This window comes from Polypterus senegalus, chromosome 12, assembly GCF_016835505.1.
Source record: "Polypterus senegalus isolate Bchr_013 chromosome 12, ASM1683550v1, whole genome shotgun sequence".
Lineage (NCBI taxonomy): Eukaryota > Metazoa > Chordata > Cladistia > Polypteriformes > Polypteridae > Polypterus > Polypterus senegalus.
In genome coordinates, this window is record NC_053165.1 from 44,623,049 (window position 1) to 44,640,074 (window position 17,026).

At 37.5% G+C, this 17,026-nt stretch overlaps 1 protein-coding gene across 3 annotated transcripts in view; it reads right to left on the minus strand.

Moving 5' to 3' along the window:
* mgll (monoglyceride lipase) overlaps positions 1-17,026 on the minus strand; it is a 201,934-nt gene that overhangs the window by 37,029 nt on the left and 147,879 nt on the right. The window lies entirely within an intron of this gene.

Sequence of the window (17,026 nt, forward strand, 5' to 3'; positions counted from 1 at the left end):
GATGCCACTAGCATTATACGTATGTAGGGTGAAGTCTAACAAATATGCCCTCTGGGTAGACGTACAAAGATTGTGCTTGCTTTCTTTCTTTAAAATGCCGCTTTTTGGTCAGTGTCCCACAATTACTTTGTGAAGGATTGCTTTCAAGAACAAAGAAAAAATTGTTCCTTGATCGCTCAACATCCGGACCCACTCTGCCAATAAAACTAATACGCTCTGTTGAGGAACATCTCTAGAATTTTAAAGATGAAAAAAGTGCGTTTAAAATAGTTTTGCTCATTGAAGAAGAAGAAGAATCCAAAGGCGCAGATATTACTGGTTCTGTATGGGAAGGAATGGCTTACGTTTACTTAAGTGGCACACACTATGAAGTGTGTTGAAGAAAACAACAACTGCCTAATGCAATAATAGACCCTCCAAATCAAAACTGGCCTATGAACTCCACTGTACGCCCTGGGAAGGACACAAAAGCAGCTGCCTGAAATCTAAACAACAGAACCCAAGCTGTGCGCGGAAATAGAAACCACAGTTACTGTCAAAGTAACATATAAAAGCAGTTTTTACAGTTTCTCTGCACTGACCTTCCATGAGTTCTTGCTTTTTTTTTTTCCTGTTTCAGCTTCACACGGGAATTAAGTAAAAAACTGAAACTATGATGTTAAATGGTATCAGCACTTAGATCAAAGATGTTCTGCCACGGCAGGAAATGCCCATCTTTACTGGTAACAAGAAGTTACACACCATCTGAAAAGAGATGCCGAGCTACACTTGAAAGGCCCATATGTCTTACATAAAAGGCAAATCAAAGGAATGGCCAGCTGCGGTAAATCCTTGAGAGTGAGACATCATAATGTATTTGAATTACCGTCAGTGAGGTACACAAGGATTAACAAGAGCCCTCCTATACAATGAAGAAACATCTCATAACCTTCCAAAGGGTGTTTGTGGTTTTCTTTACGTGCACTATTTTTAACATTTACCTGTACGAGGACTGTTACCGTATTTTCCTTTATATTAATGACATAAATTCAGATACTGTATATAAAAAGAAACCTTCTGAAATTTACAGAGGATAGCAAAATTTGAGAAATGGTCAAAAATGAGGGGGCAGCAAAGCTATTCAGAAAGATCTTAATAGTTGGCAAAACTGGGCAAACCCTTTCCCTCTGAGCATGGCAAAGGCACTATATAAATAATATTTATTATTATTATTATTATTATTATTATTAATGCAGAGAAGCACAAACTGTTATTGTCAGGCAAAATAAAAAAGTGTTGTCAGTACAAGTCGAGAAAATACTGAGCTAAACAAAGCTAACTCTTAAAAGTATTTAGGCGATTTTAGAAAACTATGTGGACAACATCATAGCATTCTTCAAACAATTTTTAAAGGTTAGTAAAGATTATAACAATTAGGAAGTAAATGATCAAACTCCACAATATGCTAGGGCACAAAAATCTCTGAGAATAGCAACCAAGCACACCTCTCAGCAAAAACGTATGTTCTGCTCTAATAGATCTGGAAACTGAAACTCTTTATTTTTGAATAGAAAAGGTCTTGCACATTACAAAATATCCACCCATCCATCCATTTTCTAACCCGCTGAATCCAAATACAGGGTCACGGGGGTCTGCTGGAGCCAATCCCAGCCAACACAGGGCACAAGGCAGGGACCAATCCTGGGTAGGGTGCCAACCCACTGAAGAACACACCAAGCACACACTAGGGCCAATTTAGAATCGCCAATCCACCTAACCTGCATGTCTTTGGATTGTGGGAGGAAACCGGAGCGCCGGAGCAAACCCACGCAGACACGGGGAGAACATGCAAACTCCACGCAGGGAGGACCCGGGAAGTGAACCCGGGTCTCCTAACTGCGAGGCAGCAGCGCTACCACTGCGCCACCGTGCCGCCCTATTACAAAATATATCAAAACATTTAATGAAAAAAAGCTTAAAATATTGAATCTTGCGCTCTAAGACAGATTAAAGTTAAGTGGAAGTGTTTTCAAGAAAGACACCAGAATGCACTTCATTTGTGGAATCTGTGACAAACTAGCAATTCATGTATTTGAATGTGTCATGCATAGGGCCCTGAGGATCCTCCAGACTCAGACAAGTTATGCAATAAATTACCTGCCAGGCCAAGAGAGGGTGCCAAAGCTAAGAATACCATCTCTTTTCTCCTCCATAGCTCTGAGAAGCCTCCCAAGGAAAGTACCTCAGTCATGCCCCTGCTCAACTAAACCACACCTCTTCAGGTTGGGAACGACATAAACGCCAGAAGATGGCATCTTAGTCTGAGGAACACTGTCCTACATGACAGAGCTCCCTGGCCCAGACCTGCTTGACAGAACTGATAGTTTAGAGAATTTAAACAAAAGAAAAAATGCAATGAAAAGCTAATTAATAATTACTACAAAACACTTAATTTGCCAAAAAACAGATCATTTAGAAAACAGCAAAAAATAAATTGGTAAAAATTAACAAAACTATAGCCAGGGAAGGAGCCAGAAGAAAACCATGACTGCAGATGTCCTAAAATGGCCAAGCAAGAATTGGTTTCAATGTTCTCCCCGTGTCTGCATGGGTTTCCACCCACAGTTCAAAGACATGTGTGTGTTTTCACTGCGATGGACCGGCGCCCTCTCCTGTCCCATGCTAGCTAGGTTAGGCTCCAGCAGAGCCCTGCAATCCTGTTCAGGACAGAGTGGGTTAGAAAATGAATGACTGACTGACTGTTCCATACGGTGCAGAATGTTACACTACACTACATTCAAAAGTATCAAATAGAAATCAGGGGAAATTATTCTTACTAAAAAAAAAAGATACTGATTTCAATGTAAGCATTACACAACACCTTACAGGGGCAAAGTGTTGTTTAGTATCAAACTACAAGACTGCTAGTGATGTCCCATATCAGACTGACTCTGTGATTCTGAGCCCATCATTTTATCTTGAGGTGGAGTTACAACTGTAATGTATCCTGATCTTACAAATCATCCATAAAACTGATTATTTTGAAAACAAATAATGAACAACGTTTTTAGGACAGAGTTTTTAACCATATATGTTAAAAGTGACTAATACCCAATTCATTCATGCACTACATCACTGACAACTAGTGCAATTGTAATAAGTGTATATGTTTAATATGTCACTGTGGTCTGTACAAATATTTTATAAATCTACTTTTCTTTCTACTCACATGCACAGCTAACACAAAGCCAGATTTAGCACAGGGGCTTATCATTTAGAATTGCTAGGCAAGCATTAGAAGACAAGACAGGGACAACTGCAAAATGGGCATTATATACTATTTTTGTCTGTCAAAGTCAGCATGAAACGGTATCCTCTTTGTCTTGTTTGGAATGGCATGATTCACTGAAGTGGTGGCCTGGACATGAAGAAAGAGTATAAAGCCTTGGAACATTGCCCGGCACACCTTTGAAGCTGACGGACGGATGGGAGATAACGTCATCCGATCCTGAAAATCCTTCCAACGCAGCAATGGAAATGGCAGACTCCATACATCGGGCCCTCACTCCCGAACTGGGTTCTTGTCATGCTTCCTTCATCTGGTATGCAGCGTAAACCAATATTAAAGAAAGCTACGTTATTTCTCCTATGTGATTTCTTACTGCCATATCACTCACTAAGGGAGGGGTATCACCTTTCAATATCATATCTATATAGATTCAGGTTATGTAACACGCCACAATTACAAAATAACTCATTCCAACAAGGGAGCTATCGCCCCCTGCTGGATACAGCAATTTACATACAAAATGCCAAACAGTTACTACATTCAAACCAGATCATGAATGGCCAAAGAGACAAGTCATTTACAGAAACCCGTTGGGTCACTGCCTGAGCATGTCATACTGCACTGTAATATTTTCAGTCTCCGAACACACAATACAGGATCACATAAATATCATTACAGCTTATGGTATTTTTTAAGCTGCCTGACCCATTTGCTGCCTAACATCAGGTCTCATTTTTGTTGAGTCCATTTTTCCCTTCTTTATTTCTGTTAATTACTCCCATTTTAGTTTGGAGCCTTTGGGGTCAGAGTTTCTAGCTAACCTTTCCTGTCAGGTGCTGCTGCACCGTTGGTTTCACCGTCAACTGAAGGAGATTCAAGAGCTGGCCTGGCCACAGCTGTGTCACTACCTCAGACCAGTTCATCTACGGTGGTCTCTAGACAGGTCTCGTTGTGTTATTCTCTTTAGATTTTGTGTTTTTTGACTTGTCTTTAGCCTATGGGAAAATATGCTACTGCCCTTTTGGCTCTGAACTTCTGCTTTGATGAAATTCCTGCTTAGCAATAATTATAGCATAGAGCATTGCATTTGCAGAATTTGTTTTTTGAAATTTGCTTCGTCCTAGTTAGTTAAGTTTTCTTTCAGTTTATTAAACTTGTTAGTCTTGTTTTTCTTCATTATTGCATTGTTTGTTTAAAAAACAAAGTAAATTGTTGCCTGATTGCTGTACATTTTCAAATTAGCTTATGTCCTGCCTCTGTTCCTAGGTAATTTGTTTATTTATTATTAAAGTTTATTAACATCATTTTTGCTTATTACGTGCATTTTTTAATTTTTTACAAGTGTTTACATTTTGGAAAGTTTTGTGGTTTTGTCCTTTTTTTGTACCAGCAATATATAATTAACAAGTGATAAGCACTTTGCCTCCTCAGCAGTTTATTTTTTAATCTATTATAAGTTGTAAAGGCAGGGTGTAATTCATGGTGGCTTATTATACAGGCAGCAATTGTGAGTGCTGTTACTATAATACTTACTTGTTATTAGTTTTAAAAGCACTGCACATTTTTTGAGTAAACAATGAAATACCAGTTTTAAAACAATGAGTTTACTGTCCACGTTTTTGCTGTGTCTGTTAATTTTAACAAACATGCTTGAAAGGAAACACCATTAGAATTTATGATACAACCACATCATTAAATGTGCCAATTAAATGTGTGATTTTCGATTATGAACCTACTAATCAAAAATAATAAATAGATTGAATACGGGAATTAGGTGGCAGATCTGACAATGGGATGGTAAGCCCATTGCGTAGCCTTTAATGTCACCCATACAAAGCATCACAGTGTAGACCTCATGAGTTGTATACAGAGCCACAGACTTCAGCAACAATTAAGCAACAGTGGAAACAGAGAGAATGTTCTCACTGTTGGCATCGCTGTGTGGTATGATAATGCAACCACGCAAAATAGAGAGGCCATTTAGAGGGCTGTGACACATGTTCAAAGAACAAACAAAAAAATGACAGAGATCTATTCTTAAAACATCTGTAATAATATGAGTGACACGTTATAGTATTCAATCTACCCCACCAGTAACTGTTGCCACTGCTTCAGTCTGACAAATGCCATCCATATGAATTCCAAGATTAGAAGGGTTGAGAATATTTTTTGACCCCAGGAACCATAAGCCAAGAGAAATCACAGCACAGATTATTTTGCTATTCTTCATTTAAAAAGGAAATGGTCAAATATCATACCTACTGCATTATACTACATTTGGCACACTTTCTGTCTATAGTATAAGGACATTGTGTACATTAATAATATATTTTGCATGATGTATTTGATGTTATGTTTTATTTTTATGTTTCAATTCTCTTTTCTCATACAACATTTGCAATCTGTATATAGATAGTGCAAAGCTGACTGACTCACTCATTCACTCACCCATCAACGAAAATTCAACTTCCTATTGGATTAAAAAGATGACATTGGGCAGGATTGCACATCTAAGGCAGTAAGTATTTGGTAAGAAAGGACATTTTGATACTGTATATCAATATTTAGAGGAAAGCCCCCCACAGCAGAAAAACTAAATACACCAAAATCTCAAAAATGGTGGTGTTATAGAAAAATAAATTAGCCAACCCACTTTTTTTTATTTGTTAATATTTATTAATATTATGCATTGCACTGAGACATTATGCAAATAAAGGAGCCATTCAAGCAGCAGCACTAACCAATGGGGTGGATGGATGACTGAAGAAGGGGTGGCGTCCTGGACAGGAAAAAACATACATGATCACATTTGTTTGACAAATTTCATTTAGGTTTGATGAGGCTAAAGAAAAAAAGAAAATTAGCCAACCCATTTTTTATTTGTTGATAATAAAATAATTTGCTGTTGATATATATATCTGCTCTCTATATATAAAATACCAAGCCTAAAAGCTACAATTTTATGTCCCTTTTTTGTCACGCTTTAAATCAGGCTTATTTTAAAACCTACATATATATGTTTGTCATGATTCTTTTCAGACTTCATCAAACTTTAATGTGATGTTGTTAGATTTTCAGATTCTTACTCCATTTTTAAATTACAAACTAAAAAATATCAAGAACTCAAGTCCTGCGAGACAAGACTTTGTGCCAAGAGATTTAACCCCACCCAGGGGTTGGAAAATTAAAGACAAAGAGTAGGACAGCTGCTGTACAAGCTTTTAAATGTTTAAAGCACCACGCAAGATGCAGAGCACACAGCACGGCAGCAATAGCAAGCCAGAGGCTGATCGAGCAAAGAGGAGGTAAAAAAAAAAAACTATTTGTTTCCCATTGTATCACCGTTTAATTTCGGGATTTCAGAGAAGCAACCGCGTCTCCTTGCTGTGCGTTCAGCCCCCCTCTTCACAACATGAGCGGCAGAGATGCAAAGTGGCTGGTGTGTAGCACAGGCAAGGGGGGTTGGCGAGTGAAGCGAGCAGGGGGTGAACCCCATAGTATATATATATCTACTCTCTCTATATAAAATCCTAAGCCTAATAGTGTAACGATTTTGTGTAATGATTTTATGTGATGTTATTTGTCACACTTTAAATCGGGCTTATTTTAAAACCTACATATATATGTTTGGTATCATTCTTTTCAGAATTTATCAAACTTTAAGGTGGTGTTGTTGGAACAACACCCACGGTCCAATCACTTCTCATTCGTGTGAATGCTATTGTCTGACACAGTTCCTGTGCTCTCAGCTCCAAGTGGGGTCGGAAATAAAAGACAAAGAGTAGAAGACAAAGTAGAATGTCCTAAAAATTCAAAAATGTTGGCACAATACTCATGCAGAGCAGGTTAGAGATTATGAAAGTACTAAAATTTGAAAGTCTCAAAAAACTGATAGTAAAGATCACATTAGCGCTAACACACGGAAATTATTACTCTGTGATATTGTTTTGCTTTAAACTTTAAGTCGGAGATTTGTAGATCGTCTAATTTGTGTTGCCATCAGGGAAAAATAATATTTCTTCCCAATGAAGAGGCCTTTTCTGCGAGAATTAAAAGATTTGTCGTTTGGTGAAAGTGAAATCCACATACGCGAGTGGTTGGCGCGAAGTGCAGCACAGGGGGGTTGGCGAGCAAAGTGAGCAGGGGGCAAAATATTATATAAAATATTAAATATTAGTGTAAATAAACGTGTGTGGTGCTATAAGATCATGTATACCTGTTTGTGTCCGGGCTGTTCCCCACTATATATATATATATATATATATATATATACTAGCAAAATACCCGCGCTTCGCAGCGGCGAAGTATTGCCTTAAAACTTTTATTAAGAAAATAATTAAACCTTTTTAAACTGAGGGAAAATATACCAATAATTATTTGTTAAGGATCTCTTTGTATACCACGTTGTCAGTTCGGCCCTCCGGTTGTAATATGACCAAGCTGGGCGCTGAGCTTACTCTTGAGCATGCAACATACAGTTGGCCATGTGAACAGTAATCTTGTTTCAAATCTCACAGCTTGGATTGCTGCTGTCGTAATCGGTTTGAGTTTCATGGTTTGTTTCAATTACGACAGTATTTGTAGGACGTGTTGAAGAGACATTCAGTATCTGTCAAGCGTTATAAGTATACAACCGGTTTCATCGATAACTTCACATCCAGCTTTTAAGAGTTTAAACATTTATAAACATCAAAGTGTCCACTACTCAAATCGTCACCTGTGAATCTAAGTTGTTTAAGAGGCATTGGCAGTTGTCGAAAGGTGTAAAATATTTGGCCATTACGGTACACTTGAAAGCGACAACCAAACAATTCAGCGGCAGCCATCAACTCGCATGCAGATCCATAGGTGAAAGGTTTAAGCATTTCACTCTTATAGTGCTCCGGTGTAGTATAATTATCTCCTGTACCATCATCAGTCCACACTTTGAACCTGTCCCAGTCATTCAATACATAAGACACAATGTTCCTCCGGATATCAAGAGTGAGCCTGATATGGCCGTGCAATATGTAACAAAGAGAATGGAAAGGTAGGTGCCATCTCCGGGCATGGAAACCACTCGGTAAGTGACAGATCTTTGATCGATGGTGATCACCTCGATAGACATGTTAATGCGGGTACGGTTGGAATGATAAAAGAAATGGGTACCTGAACAATGTAAAGTAAGTCTAAAATACCTACACAATAACTATAATCGTAATAAATGAACAATAAAACAGAGGAGAAGCCGTGGATTAAATAAAAAGGCTGTAGTTATCAGCAGGGAGACGTGAATCCCGTGGCGAAGCAAGGAAGGGAATGTAGAAACTGGAGCGACGGACGGCCTTATATAGGCAGGCAGCCAACAACGTGGGAGGCGTTGGGATGGGGGACCCAACGGTGCCTCACACGGTGACCGAGCTGTAGGCTATGGACGTATATATATGTATGTAAGTAGGTTTCAGTTAGCGTTGGGAACCCGCGTACCAAATTTCTTGAAGATGGGCCCATAAGTAACAAAGACCGTTGAAAAGTTCAATATGGCGGCCAACAGTGGCGTCATACCATCGAAATAAGTACGTACATCGGTTTCGGTTAGCACAGGGAAGCTGCCTACCACATTTCGTGAAGATGGGGCCATAAATAAGAAAGTTCAACATGGCGGACATTGTCGACCGTTATGACCATTACGTGTAGAATTTCGAAATGAAACCTGCTTAACTTTTGTAAGTAAGCTGTAAGGAATAAGCCTGCCAAATTTCAGCCTTCTACCTACATGGGAAGTTGGAGAATTAGTGACGAGTGAGTGAGTGAGGGCTTTGCCTTTTATTAGTATATATATATATATATATATATATATATATATATATATATATATATATATATATATATATATATATATATATATATATATAGTATACAGGTTGTATTTAGTGAATTACATGGTATTTTTGATATATCCAATTAACTAACAGCAAATTTCCAGGATAAAGTCGGGTAACACAGCTAGCTTATTATATAATGCACCGGGCATATATATGCAAGTGCACTTATTAAGAATAAGATGAATTGATTTGAATTTCAAGCACTTTTATTTCTAGTACTGCTTCTTTCTTTTTATTTTTTATAATATATAATATTTTGTACACCGTATACATGTTTGTGAAAATTTTTTGAATTAAATGAAGTGGAGTGGCATAGTTTCAGAATGGTTAGTACTGCGGCCTCACACGTCCAAGAGACTGGATTTGAATCCTTCACTAATCACTGTCTGCTCAAACTTATCATATTTCACTCCGTGTCTGGGTGGCTGTTTTGAGTACTCTGGGTTTCCTTCTCCCTCCAATAAGGTTAGACTAATGGATGACTGTACATATTCTATTCACACGTGTGTGTGTGTGTGTGTAAGTATAACCTGTGACTGTGAAGGAGTTGCTCTTCTGCTCTGTGTATGATGATGTTGATGAAATAAGACTCTGTCTCCCCACACCCTGGAGTTTGATAAATTGGGATCAGGAAAGGGACAGATGGATCAATTAATAGGACAAAATAAAAATTAATATGATACACAAATTGATCAGTATAATATTAACATGGACATTAAGACAGAACCAAGTGAATTTCGGTAATATTTAGTCCAAGGTCAAAACATTACACTCTTTCCATCCATCACTCCTATAATTTGCTTATCCATGGTATATACTGTAGTATAAATAAGTAAATGACACTGAAAGTAACATCTGTCAAATTGCTTACAGTAAGACAGGCACTTGTGTATTATACTTAGTTATAGATAATGTTGTGGCAGTAACCCTTAGGCAAAAGGTAGGTTTAGAAAATATCTTTCCTTAGTCGCTCCACATTCTTAAGTGTCTGTATTTACATTTAGTTTACTTTAACACTTGGCAAAAGTATGACAAAAGCTGAGAGATTCTATAAAAATATTTTCACAACAAAACAGTTTTCAAAAATGCTTTCACAGACGAATAACCCTCAGTTATTTAAAGCTAATAACACACTATATCGCTGCAACAATGCACTTCAGACTAAGACACGATAGCTCGTATAAATGTAAGCAAATGCCATTCAGTGAAAAAAATGTCTGTTTGATGTGAAAAGCAAGCGCCTTGTGCCATTGGAAACTTGAATGCACAGAGGGATTATTTTGATTTGGACAGCTATAATTTGGCACTTGTGCTGCTAAAAATAAAACTCTCTTATTCCTTAGGAGTGTGGATGCATACAATCAGAAAGGTCTTTTAAACTTGTTCATCAGAAAAAGTTGATTTCAAATATACAAAAAAATATTTTCCATTTGTCGTGTAAATATTTCATATATTGCTGAAATAGGTTTATGGCCAGGTCTCTGTTTAAACTGTGCTTGTTGGAGCCGTATAATGTACAAATGTAAAAATAACAAAAGTTCTAGCAAATGTAAATACTAGTATGTATCTCACATCAAAATAAAAGAATTAACATTGAACACAAGGAATGTGCAGATATACATAAAAAAGAATGAGTAAAATAAGATTTAAAACTGGTGAATCATTTAAACCTCATCCGTGCGAAGTGGAGCAAGTGAAATGGCTGCAGATTATGGTGCCTTGCTTGAAATGCTTACAAAGCTAATGAAAGGGGTGGGCAGACTGCGCCTGATTATACACACAACACATCATTTGCGTGTGCCCTGTGTCAGCTTTTTGGCAGACAGCTGCCGAGTGAGCTCACAAAGCAATTCAGCTTGCAACTTGCAATCACTGCAATCCCAAAATCAGCATTTGTGAAAACATCCCTTTAAAATTAGCAGTATACATTAGCAGATGCTTTGATTTGTGTATTATTGGTACTTTAGCCTTTTGCACAGCTTTCACAAATTCAGTGAACAGGTAGGAATCAGATGCGTCATGTATGTCCAAGCTTTTTGTGACTAAATTGTACTTTCTGTATTATGTGGTACTTATTCTGGTTACAGAATATGAATTTGCATCACCCTAAGATTACATGCAAATTTACCATTCTTAATGAGAACTAAATATTTCTGAATTTTTACATCATGAACTTGAAAGAAAGAAAGAATTAGGCAGGGAGGTGGCAGAATTTGTGCATACAGACTAAAGCCCCGTCCACACTATTACATTTTTTTTGAAACACACACTCATTTGTCTCCATTTTCAATTTTTAATCCCAATGACAACTGAAAAACTTGCCTAATGGTGCTGTGACCAGCCCAATGAATGACAATGTTGAGGTCTGGGAGGGATTTGGCGGCTGTGTTTTGCCACTATCAATGTCGAGTTGGGGTTTAGCTGTTTGGGAAGCTACAAATAACCTTTAAAAATAGTAAAAAAAAACCCACACACCGCCAAATCAAAATTTTTATCTGCCAACACTTTCAAAAGTTCCCCGATTTGCCATGAGAACCACACATCTGGCATCCCTGCCAATGATAACAGATACTTCTGAAAATGCTCCCCAGAGCTAGAGACTTTTGAAAATGCAGACTCCATCGCGCTCTGGTTGGTTCATGCTTACTTATTAAGTGGCTCTTCACTGATTGGATCTTGCTAATTACAATATCTCATTCCATGACTGGTCATCCTTGACAAAAAAAAAAAAACAAACATATTCCCAACATCGCAGAGTTACTGCTTACCTATATGCATCTATATTATGTTTTGTGCCATTTGAAATCGTAGTCAAGTGACTACTCACACTGCACGACAGAGTCACCAGTTATGCATGATGTGCTCAGAATGCACAAGCATTTTCAGTTCTTTTGACATGCCAATGCATGAGTGCTTAGACTATACGTGTACAATGCACACTCCCTGTGGTTGTTGCACAATGAATTTTGGGAAATTTGATGGCAACATCAGAAAAACGGTTTGTGACACTGAAGATTATAAATTGTGAAATGACAGAAATTCTTCTGCTCACGCAACTGTCCAATGGTGAGATGCAATCGAAAGGTGCAACCACTCTCATCATACTGCACGTGAAATGATGGGCGATAAAAATGACATTCGAACCGAATCAGCTGGTGACTGCATATTGGGTTTAAAATCGTGCCAAATTGTAGTGCTTAAGATGACTATGTTGTGCGTATGCCCAGTGTGGGTAGACAATTATGTTATATGTGTTGTCTGGCACTTTGTAATGGACAAGAATACTTTTGTAAATGGTGTGAACATGAAAGAGTGGACAGAGATCATTTTATTTAAAGACGACCTTTTAAAATGAAAACATAGCAATGTGGAGGGTTTTTATTAGATAAACACAAGGGATGGGATGTGAAACAAACAGAAGAATTTTACTTTTTTACTGACAGTATAATTGGCGTGGCAATTTCACTTCTTTTTTTTTTTTACACAGAAACATCGTGTTTTAATGTGTGTCGCCTAATTTCGTTTTCAAAGTGTGTAAAGGCAGTACATGAATATAACACAAGTTACCCTGCTTCTGTCAGAAAAGGCAGTGCAGCCAAGTGTGTAAAGGCAAAAAAGGACTGCATACTCCATGGCTGGTCTTTTAATCACCCACACTGACTGAAAAGTTTCACTTAGTCTGTTAGTCTGGTAAATATAAAGATGTACCATGCAACTATTAAATCCATTATTGCTTATCTGCTTATATTGCTTATCTTACTCAAGGACACTTACAAGCACAGGCTTTGTTACATTTTTTTATGTATACAATTTTTGCTTTGCGCCCTCCCCACTATAACCAATCATCTATGGGGGAGGACACACAGCTTTAGATTCATCAAAAATTTTGATCTCCGGTTTTCGATGGATCTTGACATTTTAGGATCCCCTGACACCTAAAACATCGATATCTCGATGATGGGTGTGTGTGTGTGTGTGTCTGTGTGTAGAGCTAAAATGGCTGGACGGAAAAATACCAAACTCAAAACTTAAGCCTGTTATGAGATGACAATGTGCTGATTATTTTTTGAACCAAATCGTGAAAGAGAAAGAGACACTTTAGAGCAGGGATGGGAAATGTCGGTCCTGGAGAGCCGCAGTGGCTGCAGGTTTTTGTTCCAACCCACCTTCTTAATGAGAAGTCAATTACTGCCGATGAAGCACTTATTGCTTAAGTGACATTTTGATGCTTCATTTTAGTGGTCTCACTTGCTAAGGTTCCCCATCCTTAATTGCTTATTTCAATTTTAAACAGCTACATTCACTGTTTAAATGGCTTAACAAGATGTAAATGACAATGCAGTCAGCAGTTCACCATCCAGCTTGTTTTGATTTACATCTCTGTGTGCTCATCATGCACTGTTTGATTTATTAAAAAACTTAATAGAAAATGTGACAGACAGAAAATTATATGCTTTAGGCTTCAAATCATTTTGATGATATCCTTGGAAAGGAAAAAAAATCTACGATATAAGAACCTTACATTGCAGACTAACAAGCCATAAAATGAAATAAGGTCTGAGATCGGAAAGGATTGGTTTCTAATTAAGCAATTGGGTTGGAATGAAAACCTGTAGCCACTGTGGCTCTCCAGGACCGACATTGCCCACCTCTGGTCTAGAGCAGTGTTTCCCAAACTCGGTCCTGTGGCCCACTGTGGCTGCAGGTTTTTGCTCCAACCAGATTACTAATCAGTGACAACACCTGATAGCACTGATCTCATTTAATTAGCTGGTATTATTTTTCTTTTATTCGACATTAAGAAGAGCAAAGCTGTGTGATGTTTACATTTGTAAGACATTTAGAAATATTTCTGCTTTTCCTATAGATTTAAATGCTCAACTCTCTTTTGTTGATTTCATTATATTTTGCTCTTTTTCTGTGTAGTTTTTCCCCTTCGTTGTATCTTATTAATGACAATTAAAAATGAGCAAAGCAGACATGCTGACAAACAACACAGAATAATCAAAGGCTGCGACTACTTTAGAGTCAGACCCACTAATTAGTAAATAATGGATTCATTAAACAATTAGAACACCTGGAAAAGTAGAATGAAAATCAAGATGAAAATATTGTTAAAACGAAAAAAATACATTATTCCCATATAACTGCTTGGCACATTTTAATATAATGTATATATATATATATATATATATATATATATATATATATATATATATATATATATATATATACTGTATATATATATATATACAGTGATCCCTCGCTATATCGCGCTTCGACTTTCGCAGCTTCAGTCCATCGAAGATTTTAAATGTAAGCATATATAAATATATATCACTGATTTTTCGCTGAATCGCGGATTTCTGCGGACAATGGGTCTTTTAATTTATGCTACACGCTTCATCAGTTTGTTTGCCCAGTTGATTTTATACAAGGGACGCTATTGGTGGATGGCTTAGAAGCTACCCAATCACAGCATGTATTACATATAAAATAAAACTCCTCAATGATATACGATATGCTTCCCGCGCGGTGCTTGATTGTTTGCTTTTCTCTCTCTCTCTTTCTCTCACTCTCCCTAAATTTCTCTGCGCCTGATGGAGGGGGTGTGAGCAGAGGGGCAGTTTGCACAGAGGCTGTTTGCACAGAGGATACGGATGCTCCTCCAAAAAAATGCTGCTTTATCGCGGTACTTCGGCATACTTAAAAGCCCAAAAGCACGTATTGATTTTTTGATTGTTTGCTTTTCTCTCTCTCTCTCTCTGAAATTCTCTGCTCCTGAAGAGAAGATGATCAATTTGCTTTCTTTTAATTGTGAGAAAGAACTGTCATCTCTGTCTTGTCATGGAGCACAGTTTAAACTTTTGACTAAAGGGTGTTAGTTCATGTCTAGAGGGCTCTAATAATGTTAACAGTGTGGGAGAGTTTATAAGGGCTTAAAATATATAAAAATAACCATACAAACATATGGTTTCTACTTCTCGGATTTTCATCTATCGCGGGGGGTTCTGGAACGCAACCCCCGCGATCGAGGAGGATTACTGTATATATATTTTCTATTGGCTCCAGCAGACCCCCGTGACCCTGTAGTTAGGATATAGCGGGTTATATAATGGATGGATGGATGGATAGTTTTCTAATTCTATATTGTTTCCAAAACACAGATCTTGGGAAATAACACATCACTTAATTATCCCAGGAGTCCAATTAAAAACAGAAGTTGGTTGGAACAAAAACCTGCAGCCACAGTGTGCCCCTAGGACCGAGAATGAGAAATACTGCTCTAGAGCAGGGGTGGGTAAAGTCAGTCCTGAATGGCCACAGTGGCTGCAGGTTTTTGCTCCAACCCAGTTGCTTAATTAGAAAACAATCCTTGCCAATAATTAAATTGCATGGCTTGTTAGTGCTTTAACTCTACCATTTCAGGCCATTCTCATATCCTACATTTTTTTTTTTCCTTTCTAAGGATATCATCCCAATGATTTGAAGTCTAAAATGGACTCAATCCTTCACTTTTTTCCAAATATTGAATTAAACCGAATAGTGCACAATAAATACACACAGGTGTAAATGGTAACAAGCTGAAAGGATAAATGCTGGTTTCTTTTGTCATTTGCATCTTATTGCTAATAAGGAGCCATTAAAAACCAAGAAAACAGCTGTTTAAGACTAAAATAAGCAATATGGGTTCAAAATCTTAATGTCTGAGACAACTAAAATGAAGCAGAAGTGTTACTTGAGCAATAAGTGCTTCTTATTAAGCAACTGAGTTGGAACAAAAAAGCTGCAGCCACTGCGGCCCTCCAGGAATGACTTTGCCCACCCAGCTCTAGAGGAACCCTCAAATACTATAATTCTGTAATTAATTCTGAATTCTTCTAAACAATTTCTATTGTAATGACCTATTTTATGATCAGAAAGACCAGCATCAGAGTGGTAAATAATTTCTGAAATGTTCTAGAATAGTTTGGGTAACTGACACTCACGTCCAGATTTTTTTAATTTGGAGCACAAGCAAGGTAAATGACTCCCTGAAGGTGGCAAAGTTAGTTAGAGGTGGAGGATGAATCAGTAACCTTGTGATTTATAGTCCATTGCCCTAGCTGCTATTACACACGGCTTGCCTAAAACCATTGCTGTGTAGGTTGAGTGTCAGGTACAGCAAATAAATGAGTCACATATTAAGGTTCAAACACCCGTAGGTTTACTTTAATGAGCATGGACGGCTTCCCCAGCTACGCCCGACATTTAGATGAGGTTGTGTAGTTAAGCTGCAGCTGGTTTTTAGAAATTTAACTATGACCTCTGCATTCCAGCACATCCTGCTTACAAATAACTTTATCTTTAAAATTTTAATTTTGCAGATATCCTAACTTCTGACAGGCTTGACCCACATTTTTCAAAAAGCTTTTAGAGGAACCAAATGCTCCGGCACTTCTCAATAAAAGACAGCCATATTCAATTATGTATTTAGAACATACAGTATATAATGTTGAGAAAACTATAATGTAGTTATTTTGAAGGTACATTTCCTAACTCTTTATTTTCAGTATAAAGATATTGGGCTCTCTTATTGCTGGAGATGCAGAGACAAAAATTATAAAACACAAGCAAAATTCTCTTTGCAAATTCCATCTTTTTTGAAATTTGGGGTTTACTTTCCCTGCAGTGAACATAATTCATTTTGTCTTGTTGCTAGGATACAGAGTGTAGCATATGATCAAAACAGATTTATTTATATATTTACTTTCCTCCAGGAAGAACTACTTTACCAGGGAAAGACCCAGAGTGCTTCAGTATTAGCAATTAACAACTATTAAAAAGCAAAGTACTAATGTCAAGAAAACGTGGGGCATCTGTAGACAATTACTGGTTGAAACAAACTGTGTCT